General features: G+C 47.1%; 4 non-coding genes across 4 annotated transcripts; 2 read left to right on the plus strand and 2 right to left on the minus strand.

The window, feature by feature from the left end:
- Nucleotides 1–8,567: 8,567 nt before the first annotated feature.
- On the minus strand, nt 8,568–8,639 carry trnad-guc (transfer RNA aspartic acid (anticodon GUC)). Its single transcript has one exon. It is a non-coding gene; the product is annotated as a tRNA-Asp (tRNA).
- A 129-nt stretch (nt 8,640–8,768) lies between these two features.
- trnap-ugg (transfer RNA proline (anticodon UGG)) lies at nt 8,769–8,840 on the minus strand. Its single transcript has one exon. It is a non-coding gene; the product is annotated as a tRNA-Pro (tRNA).
- Nucleotides 8,841–13,386: 4,546 nt separating this feature from the next.
- On the plus strand, nt 13,387–13,458 carry trnae-uuc (transfer RNA glutamic acid (anticodon UUC)). Its single transcript has one exon. It is a non-coding gene; the product is annotated as a tRNA-Glu (tRNA).
- A 555-nt stretch (nt 13,459–14,013) lies between these two features.
- On the plus strand, nt 14,014–14,084 carry trnag-gcc (transfer RNA glycine (anticodon GCC)). The gene has a single exon. It is a non-coding gene; the product is annotated as a tRNA-Gly (tRNA).
- Nucleotides 14,085–15,293: the final 1,209 nt, after the last annotated feature.

Below are 15,293 nucleotides of genomic sequence, written 5' to 3' on the forward strand. Positions count from 1 at the left end.
TTCAGTTGCAGGTATATATATGTAATTTTATAAAAGTGAACAATTATTACATATTATTCTGCTAGTTGATTGACTGCTTATTTCTATACTATGATAACTGTTGATTGTGTAAACCATTATGTTTCAATAAAAACATCTGGTAAATTGTAGTCAAAGTGAAATGCTTATTTTTATTTCAGTGTTGATAATTCAGTTACAGTAAGCAGGAGTGGAGGTTGGAATACAAAAATTGCTTTGAATTTCACAGTCTTTACTGGACATTTCTTTGTGTTACATAATTATGACTAATAGCAGTTTTTAGTAAAAGAGATGTGTCTGGATACTGGTCAGCAAATTGCCTTTCTGCATTTAATTTTTCTTCTTCTGAAGGGAAAGGGTCAGTAGCAAAAATAGATACCCTGGTCAGTGAGGATCCCACTTCATGTTGATAAAGGTCTGCAGCTGCAGGTGCAAGTGGCAGCAAGTCCTGCACAATTTTCCGTACACACCCACTTTGTGCTAATGCATTTGGTATTCCTTTACCTGGATCAAGGTTGAAAGTAGGTAGAGAAACTTATTCAATGTATCTTGCAGTGTAGGGCCTTTTCAAAGGAAAGTTTAGGACTTTTTCTGGGAAGTGCTTCAAGCCGATCCCATAGAAATATAAACAAGGTCCTACCAAAATATTGAACTTCCATTCTGGAACTCTGGGAGCTTACCTGGGATCCTATGTGCATTCCATGCTTGTACGACTCTGTTTATACCAAGGTGGCATATGTGGCAGGTAAGATTAGATATGCAGTGTCTAACAATGTTGTATTCCATGTCCACTTGTTCTTGATCCACCAACTGAATAAGAGCCCCCTTTATTGGATAGTTTACCCTGTTGTTCACTTCTGGCCACATTATTTCAACCATATGGTTCTGCAAGAGAAAAAGGTTAAAATTAATATTTAAAAAATGTTATACCCTATTAAATTAAACGCTAAGCACACAAATATGTACCAGTGAAAGGTTACAATATCTTACCTCTACCTTTCTTATGGATCAGTTTAGCTTTCAAATGCTGTTTAGTTTATTTTTTCATTTTTTTTAATGATTTATAACTATGCAAATGATTTGGGCTGCATCTTCTCATTGTGCCTAAGATATCAGGGTCATGTGATGTCACCAACATCATCACTGACAATGAATTACCATAGCTAAATATTATGCAAATTATGTGAATAGGCGTTAAGGTTTAACAAAAATAAATACACAATACATTAAAAACTTACAATTCAACAAGTTTGTGTTTTAATAAACACCAGTTGTCATAATTTAACTTTAGAAAACTGAGCTAGGCAACAGTGTAGCAACTAACCGTTGTTGATTTTGTTTGGATGTATGGCTGCCTTTCCTGATTCTGTCTGTACCCAGAGAGCATTTCCTGCATAAACAAGGACAAGTAAAACTCCTTGCCATGGTCAACCCTTACTTGATCCCACATGCCATATTCAAGAACAGCAGCTCTGGAATGAGAAAATTATTAAAAGTGTTTATTATAGAAAGAAAATGTGGAGACTTATGCAACAGGTAAAAACAACATATTTCGATGAGAAGTCTCAGTAACTTCAATCTATTCCTGCTGGGGGTGTCATCTTTCAGAGCACCAAAACCATGTTATAAATCTGATATAAATGTACTATAGTACCATACTCTCAGATACTGAAGAGTGAATAATTAAATACAGTATTGAGAATACTGTACATATATAAAAAATATTTATTTACAGAAGAACGTCAAATACAAATACTTTAAAATATTACAACACTACACAGTCTTATCTTCACGGTTCAAATTCTTACCTGAACACTTCTTCATAAATAATTCGATTGTTCTTAACTGGCATGGTCGAATGTGCAACAGCTTTACTGCTAAACCCATCTATTGCCAGTACATGTGTAACACCAAACATGACCAGTTTCTCGTTTTGATCCATCTGCAGCTTGTGACCCATATATTCAGCATTATACGGGATGGGATTAAGGTTGCGTGCACCCTAAATAAATAAATAAAAACATTACAACAGGTCCGCTCGCAGAGGGAGCTCCCTCGGGCGACCGTGCAATAATTGCACTAGACTCGGGAACCATATTCTCCGAGCCCCCGAGGAGCGATCAGAATCACTGTCGCTCGCTCTACCCTGACCTTCTCCAAGAAGGCGGGGAGCATCGGAATCGGTGGAAAGGCATACAGGAGCCCTGGCGGCCATTTGTGAGCCAATGCATCCACCCCCAGGGGGCTGTCGAGGTCCTTCACCGAGAACCATAGAGGACAGTGCGTGGTCTCTCGCGAAGCGAAGAGATCGACTTGCGCTGTGCCGAACCATTCCCAGATGCGCTCTACCACCCGAGGGTGAAGACGCCATTCGCCCGCAAGAGGACCTCCTCTGGACAGGAGATCCGCTGCGTAATTGACTCTGCCCGGCAGATGAACTGCACGCAGAGAGGCTAAACGCGGTTGAGCCCAGAGCAACAGCCGCGTTACCATCCGGTGAAGACCGGGGGACCGCAATCCGCCCTGGCGATTGATATACGCCACTACTGTGGTGTTGTCTGACCGCACTAATACGTGCTTGTCTAGAAGCACTGGCAAGAAGTGCCGAAGGGCGAGGTCCACTGCTCTGAGTTCCAGAGCGTTGATGTGGGCTGACCTCCAGGGTCCTGACCACACTCCACGGGTCCCTGTCCCGTTCCAGACTGCTCCCCAACCTTGGTTGGAAGCGTCGGTTGTGATAACTTCCCTTCGGAAGATGGGACCCAAGCGCATGCCCTGGCGGATGTTCGAATGAACTTTCCACCAGCGTAATGCTTCCCAGCAGGTTCGGGATACCCTCAACCTGCGGTGCTTGTCTCTACGTGGGTGCAACGCGAAGGCATTGAACCAGGCCTGCAGAGGTCTCTGGTGTAGTAAGCCCAAAGGAAGGGCTTGCGAGGCGGCAGCCATCAACCCCAGCATGCGCTGACAGAGCTCCATGCTGACTGTTTCTCTCAACCTGAATGTCAGATCTATGGTGGTAAACCAGTCGCCCTGCCGGACAGACTGGACAATGTGCCTGTGCGTAAGCATCTTGAACGACAACACCCGTAGGTATTTGTTCAGTACACGCAGGTCTAGAATAGGGCGGAGCCCGCCGTCCTTCTTTGGCACAAGGAAGAATTTGGAGTAGAACCCCTGGTCGGTCAGAGCAGGGTCTACTAGTTGAATGGCACGCTTCCTGAGCAATGCCTGTATTTCCTGTATTTCCACATTCAGAGCTGAGGACTGAACCACGTCCTTCACCACAGTTACCACCACCCCCCTGAAGGGGGGGGGGTTAACCGGAACTGAAGGGTGTACCCGGTGAGTATAGTTTTGCGCACCCAGATATCGCTGGTGCATTGTTGCCAAAACAGAAGCTGTGGAACAGTATAGGGTTGGGTTAATGGCTGCCTGGTTTTCTCAGGGCTGCTTAGGCTTCGCTCGCTCACGAGGGGCCTGGCCAGCGCCACGAGGGCGTGGTCTGCCGCCTCCTCTAGGTCGCCACCCTGTGCGCTGCGGTCGTCCCCTTGGGATTTGGCCACGCGCTGCTGTATCCGCCGGGGAGGTCTTAGTACCCCCTGGACGCGGCTGGTGTTGTGGTGGTGTTCTACGCCACTGATGTTCTTGTGGGCGTTTGACCTGGAAAGGCCTACGCGGCCATATCGTAGCCAACTGCTGTGATGCCTCTCTAGCCTTAGCTGAGCTTTGCAACATCTCTTCCACCGCTGGGCCAAATGTGTGCCCCGGTGTAATTGGGGCATCCAACAAGGGAGCTTTGTCATGCTCCTGGACTCTCGCCTGCGAGAGCCAGAGCTGTCGTCTGGCCACCACCAGAGACGCGATGCTCCTGCCCTGGGCCCGCGCGTTAAGCTCGGCTAGCTTGACCAGCAGCTGGGCAACTAGTCCCAACTCTGCTCTCAGAGACACCGAAGGGTAGTCTGGGAGATCCTTTATTAGCGCAGCCTGATAAACTGAGAGGAGGCTGGCCAGATTGGACAGCCTAACTGCCTCTGTAGCCGCCGAATAGCCCCTCTTGAGGTGCACCTCGGTGATCCTGCACTGCTTGTTAGGACAGGTGGGGTCTTTCACCAACCCAGAGAGTGTTGGTGACTTCACCAACGCTGCGAACGCAGCGCCAACTGGCGGAAATGACGCCAGACCCGCTTCACTCGCACCTTGCATGGTAAAGGCAGCCGCCTTACGCAAGGTTGCCGGGGCGGAGGCTGGAGTCCCCCAAGTGGACTGCACCTCCTTAACAAAGTCTGGGAAGGCCGGAAGCGTCCTAGACTGCTGGCCCTGTGCCAAAGGCGACTCAAAAAGAGAGCGCCTAGGTTCTTCAGTGGCAGGCCATTCTAAGCCCAGGTGGCGAGTCGCCCGCTCTACTAGGGACCATAAAGAGTCATCTACGCCTACCTCCATCTCAGACTCTGAGTGGTGGGACGTGAGCTCTGCCTCCACACTATCCTCTCCATGGAGAGGCTCACCCTCTGATGCATCTCGAGAGATAGCATCCACGTCCCATGCGTCCTGTTGCGCAACTGGAACGGACAGGGGTTGTGGTAGGATGATCGGCTGGTTGACAGCCGGTCTGACTGGCTCCTCTGCGGCCCGAGCTGTGGCCAGGGACATGAGCAACGATTGCTGCCCCATCATAAGGTCCATAAACTGAGACATCTTATTAGTAAGCTCAGTTACACCACCTCGCCTGTCGCGACGAGGAGAACGGGAACGTCCTCTCCTTCGGGGCGATCTAGAGCGGGATCTTGAGATCTGACGGGGGCGTTCGCCGCGAGGAGAAGGGCCTCGCCTTACAGAAAGGCTGTGGGAGCGGTCTCTCTTACGCCTAACGTCAGGAGATCGTTGACCAGGGGTAAAATGGGAAGGCGAACCCCTGGAAAAAGGCAGCTTCGCTGGCGGGGAAGCCAAAGAAGGCTGCGGGGCGGAAAGGGTGTGTGATGACCCAGATGAAGGGGAGCAATCCCCGACTGCTCTCCTCGCCCTACGACGCAGAGTGCGCGTCTGAAAGCTTGCACATAACGTGCAAAAGGCTTTGTCTGCCAAAGCAGATGCCGCATGCTCCGGCCCCAGTCAGGACACGCAGTCCTCATGCGGGTCATTAGCCGGTAACTTCGTCCCACAGGTGACACAGCGGTGAAATGACATGGTGCAGCACGTTGTATGCCGAAGCGTACCATGCCAGTAATAGGAGCGCCGAGCGTTAAGCACTGAGCACCAAGCGAACAGCTTTAAGGTGCGTTGAGGCGCGTGCACCAAGCACTGAAAGACAATCGTCGAGTGCGTGCACTAAGGCACCGAGCGTCGAGGTGCGTGCACCAAAGGTGCGTGCACCGAGCACCAAGCGTCGAGGTGCGTGCACCGAGGCACCGAGCGTCGAGGTGCGTGCACCAAGGCACCGAGCACTGAGTGTCGAGGTGCGTGCACCGAGGCACCGAGCGCCGAGCGTCGAGGTGCGTGCACCGAGCACCGAGCGTGGAGGTGCGTGCACCGAGGCACCGAGCACCGAGCGTCGAGGTGCGTGCACCGAGGCACCGAGCACCGAGCGTCGAGGTGCGTGCACCGAGCACCGAGCGTCGAGGTGCGTGCACCGAGGCACCGAGCACCGAGCGTCGAGGTGCGTGCACCGAGGCACCGAGCACCGAGCGTCGAGGTGCGTGCACAGGTGCGTTGCGTGCACTGAGCCCAAGCACTAGGCGCCAAAGCGCTACACCAGGCGCCTAAGCGCTGACACCGAAAGCGCCGGAGCGCGTGTACTGCACCAGACGATCCACGTCAGCTGACCCGCAAAGCGGAGACGCTATGTGCTCTAGTACTGTGTCTGAGTCTCGAAAGACAAGGTGTTGTGCTGCTTATAAGGGCAACAGTTAATGCACTTGGTGGACGTCTTCCTTATACTGTATGGGAAAAAAACTTTTTTTTTTTTTTTTTTTTAATTTGTTTGGACGCTGCAGCAGACACTACGTATAGTGTAAGAACAGTGGGGCTATACTCAATAGCAGCCACGTGGCGGTAGAACGCGCCGCGGTGGGGGGGGGGACTGCAATGCAGGCTGCACGCACACACACACACACACGCGGTCTAGCCTAAGCAAGACCGAGGCTGCAAAAATGCGCGTGGCCTAAGGCCAACGCAACACGCGTCCCAAACAATATACAATAAAGAATATATATATAACAATATATACATACACAAAAACCCAAATAATAAATATAATATAAATTATATATTATAATAATAACAAAGAAAAGGAAGACGGGAGACCACGAAGACGCGATGCCGAAGCAAAGTGAAAGGAAAAATATATATATTAACAAGAAATATATATAATCCTAAATAACACAGTAACTGAAATATACTCAGAGAAGGGGTAATTAACCAGCTTCTCAAGTGTAAAGCTTATCGAGTACAATCAGTTAACAAGCTCGCTCTGTTATCTATTACCTACCGTACCAAGGCTGAAGACAAAAGAGGAAGTGCATCCCCACGCGCGCAGTTAAGTAAGCTCCCAGGGGGGCGGGCTTACACTGCAGCTGGCGTGGGGGCCTATCGGCAGCTTTGCTATAAAAGCTCAGCCTACCGGTGCTGCCTGACGGCAATATCTCATGTTGATGGTTATTTTCGACTTGAAAGGGAACGCAAGATTGGCTGGCAAGACCTATGGTCAATGGAACAGAGCAGGATCAGTTTCCTCATCAGGTCAACATATGATGTTCTCCCATCACCACAGAACCTAAACCTCTGGGTAGGAGAGGATCCCTCATGTCCTTTGTGTTCATCACCTGCAACATTAAGGCACATTTTGACAGGATGTAAGGTGGCTCTTAGCCAAGGACGGTTTACTTGGCACCATGACCAGGTGCTGCGATGTTTGGCCTTAGCATTGGAAGACAAGCGTAACATGACCAATAAGTTGCCACCTGTTCCATCAAAACATTACACACAAAAGACAACATTCCTCCGCCCAGGAGAGCAACCACCAAGAAAAGGTGTTAAAACCAATCCTCGCCCAGGACAACTGGAAGCTGCTAGAGACTGGAATATGCTGGCAGATGTTGGTCAACGGCTTATTTTTCCACCTGAGATTGCCACCACTAACCTTCGACCAGATATTGTCTTGTGGTCTGGATCAGCACGCCTTGTTCACCTGGTAGAGTTAACAGTGCCATGGGAGGATGCTGTAGATGAGGCGTATGAGAGGAAGAAACTGCGGTATGCTCAACTAGCCACTGAAGCGGAACAGCGAGGATGGAGAGTTCGGGTTTACCCAGTGGAAGTGGGTTGTCGAGGATTTGTGGCACACTCTACAACCCGGTTTCTCAGAGACGTCGGATTCAGTGGCCAAGAGTTGCGTCGCACAGTGAAGAACTTATCTGAAGCAGCAGAGAGGAGCAGCAACTGTCTGTGGTTGAGACGGAAAGATTCTGGCTGGGGACAGGTAAGTAAGCTGGGCTGAGTTGAGTGGGGGACGGAGGGGGGTGATGCTGGGACGCCAGAATCACCGTCGAGCCCTCTTGAGGTGTCGTGGGCTAGTCGACGAAACACTTCGGATGGAAGGTGCCCACTTGAAAACCCCAGAGATGTACCCTACTTAGCTCAATCCAGACGGTTGTCATGCTGATGCGCTGGGGAGGCCGCACTTTGGTTGATCCCCGGAGCCAGCATCGCAGACGTTGTGTGTGCTGATGCGCCAGGGAGGCAAAATAAGCTGATCCCTGGAGCCAGCATTACACTTCAGCCATTAACACCAGACAGAAGGATATCTACATCATCATATGGAAGGAAACGTAAATGGATGGAGACGCATATGGATCACATTAGTTTACTGTAAAGCTACGTCTTAGTTGGTGCTTATCTTGGCGAGAGCCGAGTTCAAATCAGCATGAAGTTTTAACATCTACTCTCGTGTAATGGAAATCATTTTATATATATATATATATATATATATATATATATATATATATACACACACACACAGAATGCTGCAATGTATTTGACTATTCACATCACCTCACATTTCACTGGTTGCCTATGAGGGCTTGAGAGGTGTGACGTAAAAATGAGAGAAAGAGCAGTTTAGACACATAACATACAACAATCTGACACTCGCTCCCGACGGCTCAGGCAGCATCCTCTCGCTCCCTGGCGTTTAATAGAGCAAAACTCTGTCTTTCCAAAGAATTGTGTGGTTTGGTCTCTGAATGGAGGCGTGGGCTGAGGGCTGATTGCACAATGGTTAAACGAGGACTGCAGTCTTTGTTGAGTCTGCAAAGTTGTTGCTGTGACACGCCTTGTAATATGGAATATATTGAAACCGAATTGTCTGCTTGTGTAACACCTAGCCAATAAGGAGTAATTAAAACGTCATGCGAGCATTGGTAGTTCAGTGGTAGAATTCTCGCCTGCCATGCGGGAGGTCCAGGATCGATTCCCGGCCAATGCAACCTTCTTTTTATTTTATGTATACAATTACAGCAGCACGCACCTGCCTTCAATCAGTAAAAAAAAATCTCCCCGTCGGGGAATTGAACCCCGGTCTCCCGCGTGACAGGCGGGGATACTGACCACTATACTAACGAGGAAGGCACACGCTACCTGCCAATATGGCAACGCATTTAGTTGCAAAGCGTCTAAGTCAAACTGCCTGCTGAGCTTAATGTCGGTTTACGGATCGAAAACAGTATAGTACAAACCAAAAAAAAATAAAAATCGGGCTCGTCCGGGATTTGAAACCGGGACCTCTCGCACCCAAAGCGAGAATCATACCCCTAGACCAACGAGCCAGCTGTCGATTTTAAACGGCGGCCGACGTGTGATACAGTCTCTGGCAGCAAAATAAGTGCAGCATGACCAGAGTCCCGTTCCGGAATGCTGCTGACACCTCAGAGGAGGGGGGCTTAATACTCGCCAACGCAACCTTCATTATTTTTTGGCATTCTTATAGTGCTGCTTTTTTTTTTTTTTTAATTCGCAGCACGAAAACTAGGATTCACATGTGTTTCACGTAACACTTTTTCAATTCATTCATCTGGTCACAGTGTTTTTAACCGCTACAGCAGGACCCGGCAATGCTTTTAATGGAATCGGCATTAAAGGCTGCCACGTCAGTGGAGAACTGCCCGAGTACTCTCGCTCTCATTTCAGACAAGGGGATTTGAATTGCCTTCTAGCCGTTCTCGCTCACGCCGGGCGCCGTGGCGTGTGTCTGTAATGCCAGCTACAGGGGCAGGTTGAGGCTGGCGGATCGCTTGAGCACGGAAGCTCTGTGCTGCAACTGGCTGTGCCGATCGGGAGTCAGCACTTAGCACGGCATCGACATGGCATTTCTGGGGGAGCTCGTGAATGCCAGGTCGTCTAAGGAGGGGTGAACCGGCCCAGGTCGGGAACGGAGCAGGTCAAAACCCCCGTGTCGCACCAGTAGTGGGACTGCTCCTGTGAGCGGACATTGCAGTGCATCCTTTGCAAAACAACGAAACCCAGCCTCCTTTTTTTCTATTTATTTTTTGAAGTACTGTATCACGCGTCGGCCGCCGGATAAAACCGGCAGCTGGTTCGTTGGTCTAGGGGTATGGGGTATATATACAGAATGATGCAAATATAACTGACTCTATTCACATTCCCATCGCGACATCATCTTAAACGCCTTAACTCTCAAATACCAATTTCCACTGCATGCAAACTTCAAGCCATCCTATTGATTTGATCAGGAGCAGTCTAAGAGTGTATTGTCTATTGTGTTGTGGGAGGACGCTTTGACTGAAATGTTGATAATCGTAGGACATTATTATTTGTGCCTGGAAGCTCAAATTGAATGAAATGGACTTTGAAAGTTGTATTAAGTGCCTTGATGAAGGGGGCAAATGAAGAAGTGCAAATCCGGGACCAAGAAGGTTGCAGGAATGGCCTGATGCTGGGAAGCTGGAAATTAACGTGACAGAGCAGAAGGAAGCAAGTTTTCTTCCAGGACAACCTTGTACTTGGCTTGATTCATGCCAAAGCTGCCCGATTCCAGCCTTGCTGAAGCACCCCCAGATCATCACCGATCCTCCACCACATTTCACAGTGGGTGCGAGACACTGTGGCTTGTAGGCCTCTCCAGGTCTCCGTCTAACCATTAGACGACCAGGTGTTGGGCAAAGCTGAAAATTGGACTCATCTGGGGGTGCTTCAGCAAGGCTGGAATCGGGCAGATTTGTCTTTGTGAAGGACGCATGAATCAAGCCAAGTACAAGGTTGTCCTGGAAGAAAACTTGCTTCCTTCTGCTCTGACAATGTTCCCCAACTCTGAGGATTGGTTTTTCCAGCAGGACAGTGCTCCATGCCACACAGCCAGGTCAATCAAGGTGTGGATGGAGGACCACCAGATCAAGACCCTGTCATGGGCAGCCCAATCTCCAGACCTGAACCCCATTGAAAACCTCTGGAATGTGATCAAGAGGAAGATGGATGGTCACAAGCTATCAAACAAAGCCGAGCTGCTTGAATTTTTGCGCCAGGAGTGGCATGAAGCCATCCAACATCAATGTGAAAGACTGGTGGAGAGCATGCCAAGACGCATGAAAGCTGTGCTTGAAAATCAGGGTTATTCCACCAAGTATTGATTTCTGAACTCTTCCTAAGTTAAAACATTAGTATTGTGTTTTTTAAAAATGAATATGAACTTATTTTCTTTGCATTATTCGAGGTCTGACAACACTGCATCTTTTTTGTTATTTTGACCAGTTGTCATTTTCTGCAAATAAATGCTCTAAATGACAATATTTTTATTTGGAATTTGGGAGAAATGTTGTCAGTAGTTTATAGAATAAAACAAAAATGTTCATTTTACCCAAACACATACCTATAAATAGTAAAACCAGAGAAACTGATAATTATGCAGTGGTCTCTTAATTTTTTCCAGAGCTGTATATGCATCAGCACTGTGCTGTGGCTCGAGCTTGTTTGACGAGGCAGGCAATGCAAAAATGCCAAAACTTGCTTTTGCATTGTAGAACCTATTTAATTTAAATGCACGCTATGCCTTTAAGAACACAAGTGCCAATTGAGAACAAGCACCGTCCGTGGGTGGGCTTGAACCACCAACCTTTCGGTTAACAGCCGAACATGCTAACCGATTGTGCCACAGAGACCAAACCGTTAAACCGCCAGAGCATACGGGTGATACTGCACAACGTGATCGAGGCAGCAGAAACATAAACTAATGTTAACACAAAAGAAATATAAAAAGAGAATTTCGACAAAAGCTGCCGGGAAGCACTGCCTTTGCTGATTGCTTGTTTCTACGCGCTTTGAAAAGGGAGTCTCATCTTCCAGAATATCACTTACAATGTGGGCCATCAAAAATAAAAAATAAAGTTTCTAAAAAAGATGATTTCAGCAAGTTAAAACACCACACGAACACTTGTCATGTGACACTTTCTGTATAGGCTTGCTAGCTTGCAATTGGCTGCTGGTCCGCGGCGGTGCGGCACTGAGCGCTGGTTTAACATGTTACAGGTGTTATACACTGAGCGCTGGTTTATCATGTTACAGGTGTTATACACTGAGCGCTGGTTTATCATGTTACAGGTGTTACACACCAGCGCCAGTAGGCACTGAGCGCTTTTCACCTCCAGCGACAGTGTGTCACTGACGCTGGCATGCGTATCGGGTGCATAATGACGTTTTTATTTATGCCACTTTCTTACGGACAGTAGTCAGGGTGATGATACAAGACCAGAGCCAATAAACCTGTTATTTTCTTGTCCTTTCACTACCATATTCTAATGTGCTTGTTCAGAATATGCGTGAATCCTGAAAACATCTTGTTAATATTTACAAAGCCAGCAGCCACTTTATTGATCACTCTGTGGATTAACCGCTATTGGAATACAAATGCTTGTGTTAAAGATGTTAATAGACTTTCAATGTACACGTTTTAGAGCTAAGCGTTTGTTGAGGCAGTTCAAGCGCTGCACTTTCAGGCAGCCATTTCCAGTGTTTGCCTTTTGGACTTACTCTGGAAAGAATACAAAAAAAAAAAAAAAAACATTTGTTGAGAACCGCATTTGGGAGAAAACTTAACAGTTTCAAAACGCATTAGTAAAGGCATCGGATTCTATTATGGTGTTTCCAAGCTGTTGAACGTTTCGCTTGTTAGGGCGGGCGAGTCTGTTACGAAGAATTGCCACACTGTATGTATCTCCATAATGCGTTGGGACTAAATACGGCGATACATTAAAACTATTTGGAGAATGCGGGCATCGATCCTGCTACTTCTCGCATGCTAAGCGAGCGCTCGGAAAGATTGTTGCAAGGAAATCAACAGCTGATACCAACTCTTGTCAGCACTCAATACTATTTTAATTTCCATTTTAAATCAGACTAAAATAGTGTTCCTAACACAGATTGCATTTTTGTTGTAAACAGACTAGTTGTTGAAGACACTGAAAATACAATATTAATATTATTGGCAGACCGTCGCCCCCAACTGGCAATATCTTGGTAGCACAACAGAGACTTCATATGATACAATGACTGTGCAACAATGAGGTGTTACATTAACAATACAAACTAACTTGAGACAGCCAAGCCGTTAAAGCAGACCTTAAGTTTGTCGTGTGATACAAAAGCAAGTTTTGGCATTTTTGCATTGCCTGCCTCGTCAAACAAGCTCGAGCCACAGCACACAGCGCTGCTGCATCGGGACACAGAGGTGGATTTTAAAGCGACTGAATCAACGAGCTGAGACTACTTTTTGAAGAAATTGAAAACATACCTCTCGTCGAAATATTTGCTATTTAGTTAATTAATTTATTTTTTGAATTTGCAATTGGCAGACTACATTGCCGAGACAATCTGAATTGTTCGTATCAAGCTGCGATGGAGCCAATGAGAATCGCTGGCATAAATCAAGGGGAATTAGCTCAAATGGTAGAGCGCTCGCTTAGCATGCGAGAAGTAGAGCGATCGATGCCCGCATTCTCCAAATAGTTTTAATGTATCTGTGTATTTAGTCCCAACGCATTGTGGAGATAAATACAAAGTGTGGCAATTCTTTGTAACAGACTCGCCCGCCCTACATGTGTATTTTAAAGCAGTGTCTCCTAATTTGTAATATTCCCCAGACTGAAAAACTGCAGTGCGCCCTCCATCGTATGCCTTCCGAGAAGCACAAACTGATTTTTTTTTAATATTTTTTAGCAATGGAAGAGTTTCTGTTAATTGAGAATAAATATAAATGGCTTGAAGTTTGCTTTAATTTGTAACGTGTTTGTAATGGTGTTTTTTTACCAATCATTGTTCTGTATACTAGCTACTGATGCATGTCCAGGAGGTTGCTCCTCCCCTTCCCATATGGTCTAGCGGTTAGGATTCCTGGTTTTCACCCAGGCGGCCCGGGTTCTACTCCCGGTATGGGAGCGTCTTTGTTATTGTCATTTTGTTACAGAACTGTGGTCATGTGTAATGTGTTTTCATTATAATAATAAAACTAGTTATTTGAAATGTATATATATATATATATATATATATATATATATATATATATATATATATATATATATATATATACACACACAGAATGATGCAATGTATTTGACTCTATTCACATCACCTCACATTTCACTGGTTGCCTACGAGGGCTTGAGAGGGGTGACGTAAAAGTGAGAGAAAGAGCAGTTTAGACACATAACATACAAAAATCTGACACTCGCTCCCGACGGGTCAGGCAGCATCCTCTCGCTCCCGGGCGTTTAATAGAGCAAAACTCTGTCTTTCCAAAGAATTGTGTGGTTTGGTCTCCGAATGGAGGCGTGGGCTGAGGGCTGATTGCACAATGGTTAAACGAGGACTGCAGTCTTTGTTGAGTCTGCAAAGCTGTTGCTGTGACATGCCTTGTAATATGGTATATATTGAAACCGAATTGTCTGCTTGTGTAACACCTAGCCAATAAGGAGTAATTAAAACGTCACGCGAGTATTGGTGGTTCAGTGGTAGAATTCTCGCCTGCCACGCGGGAGGCCCGGGTTCGATTCCCGGCCAATGCAACCTTCTTTTTTTTTTTTTTTTACTTTATGTATACAATTACAGCAGCACGCACCTGCCTTCAATCAGTAAAAAAAAATCTCCTCGTTGGGGAATTGAACCCCAGTCTCCCGCGTGACAGGCGGGGATACTGACCACTATACTAACGAGCAAGGCACACGCTATCTGCCAATATGGCAACACATTTAGTTGCAAAGCGTCTGAGTCAAAACTGCCTGCTGAGCTTAATGTCGGTTTACGGATCGAAAACAGTATAGTACAAACCAAAACAAAAAAAAACCCGGGACCTCTCGCACCCAAAGCGAGAATCATACCCCTAGACCAACGAGCCAGCTGCCGGTTTTATCCGGCGGCCGACGCGTGATACAGTCTCTGGCAGCAAAATAAGTGCAGCATGACCAGAGTCCCGTTCCGGAATGCTGTTGACATCTCAGAGGAGGGGGGCTTAATACTCGCCAACGCAACCTTCATTATTTTTTGACATTCTTATAGTGCTTCTTTTTTTTTTTTTTAAATTCGCAGCACGAAAACAAGGATTCACATGTGTTTCACGTAACACTTTTTCAATTCATTCATCTGGTCACAGTGTTTTACCGCTACAGCAGGACCCGGCAATGCTTTTAATGGAATCGGCATTAAAAGCTGCCACGTCAGTGGAGAACTGCCCGAGTACTCTCGCTCTCATTTCAGACAAGGGGATTTGAATTGCCTTCTAGCCGTTCTCGCTCACGCCGGGCGCCGTGGCGTGTGTCTGTAATCCCAGCTACAGGGGCAGGTTGAGGCTGGCGGATCGCTTGAGCACGGGATCTCTGTGCTGCAACTGGCTGTGCCGATCGGGAGTCCGCACTTAGCACGGCATCGACATGGCATTTCTGGGGGGGGGAGCTCGTGAATGCCAGGTCGTCTAAGGAGGGGTGAACCGGCCCAGGTCGGGAATGGAGCAGGTCAAAACCCCCGTGTTGCACCAGTTGTGGGACTGCTCCTGTGAGCGGACGTTGCAGTGCATCCTTTGCAAAACAACGAAACCCAGCCTCCTTTTTTTCTATTTATTTTTTGAAGTACTGGATAAAACCGGCAGCTGGCTCGTTGGTCTAGGGGTATGGGGTATATATATACAGAATGATGCAAATATAACTGACTCTATTCACATTCCCATCGCGACATCATCTTAAACGCCTTAACTCTCAAATACCAATTTCCACTGCATGCAA

This window comes from Acipenser ruthenus, chromosome 55, assembly GCF_902713425.1.
Source record: "Acipenser ruthenus chromosome 55, fAciRut3.2 maternal haplotype, whole genome shotgun sequence".
NCBI classification, from domain to species: domain Eukaryota; kingdom Metazoa; phylum Chordata; class Actinopteri; order Acipenseriformes; family Acipenseridae; genus Acipenser; species Acipenser ruthenus.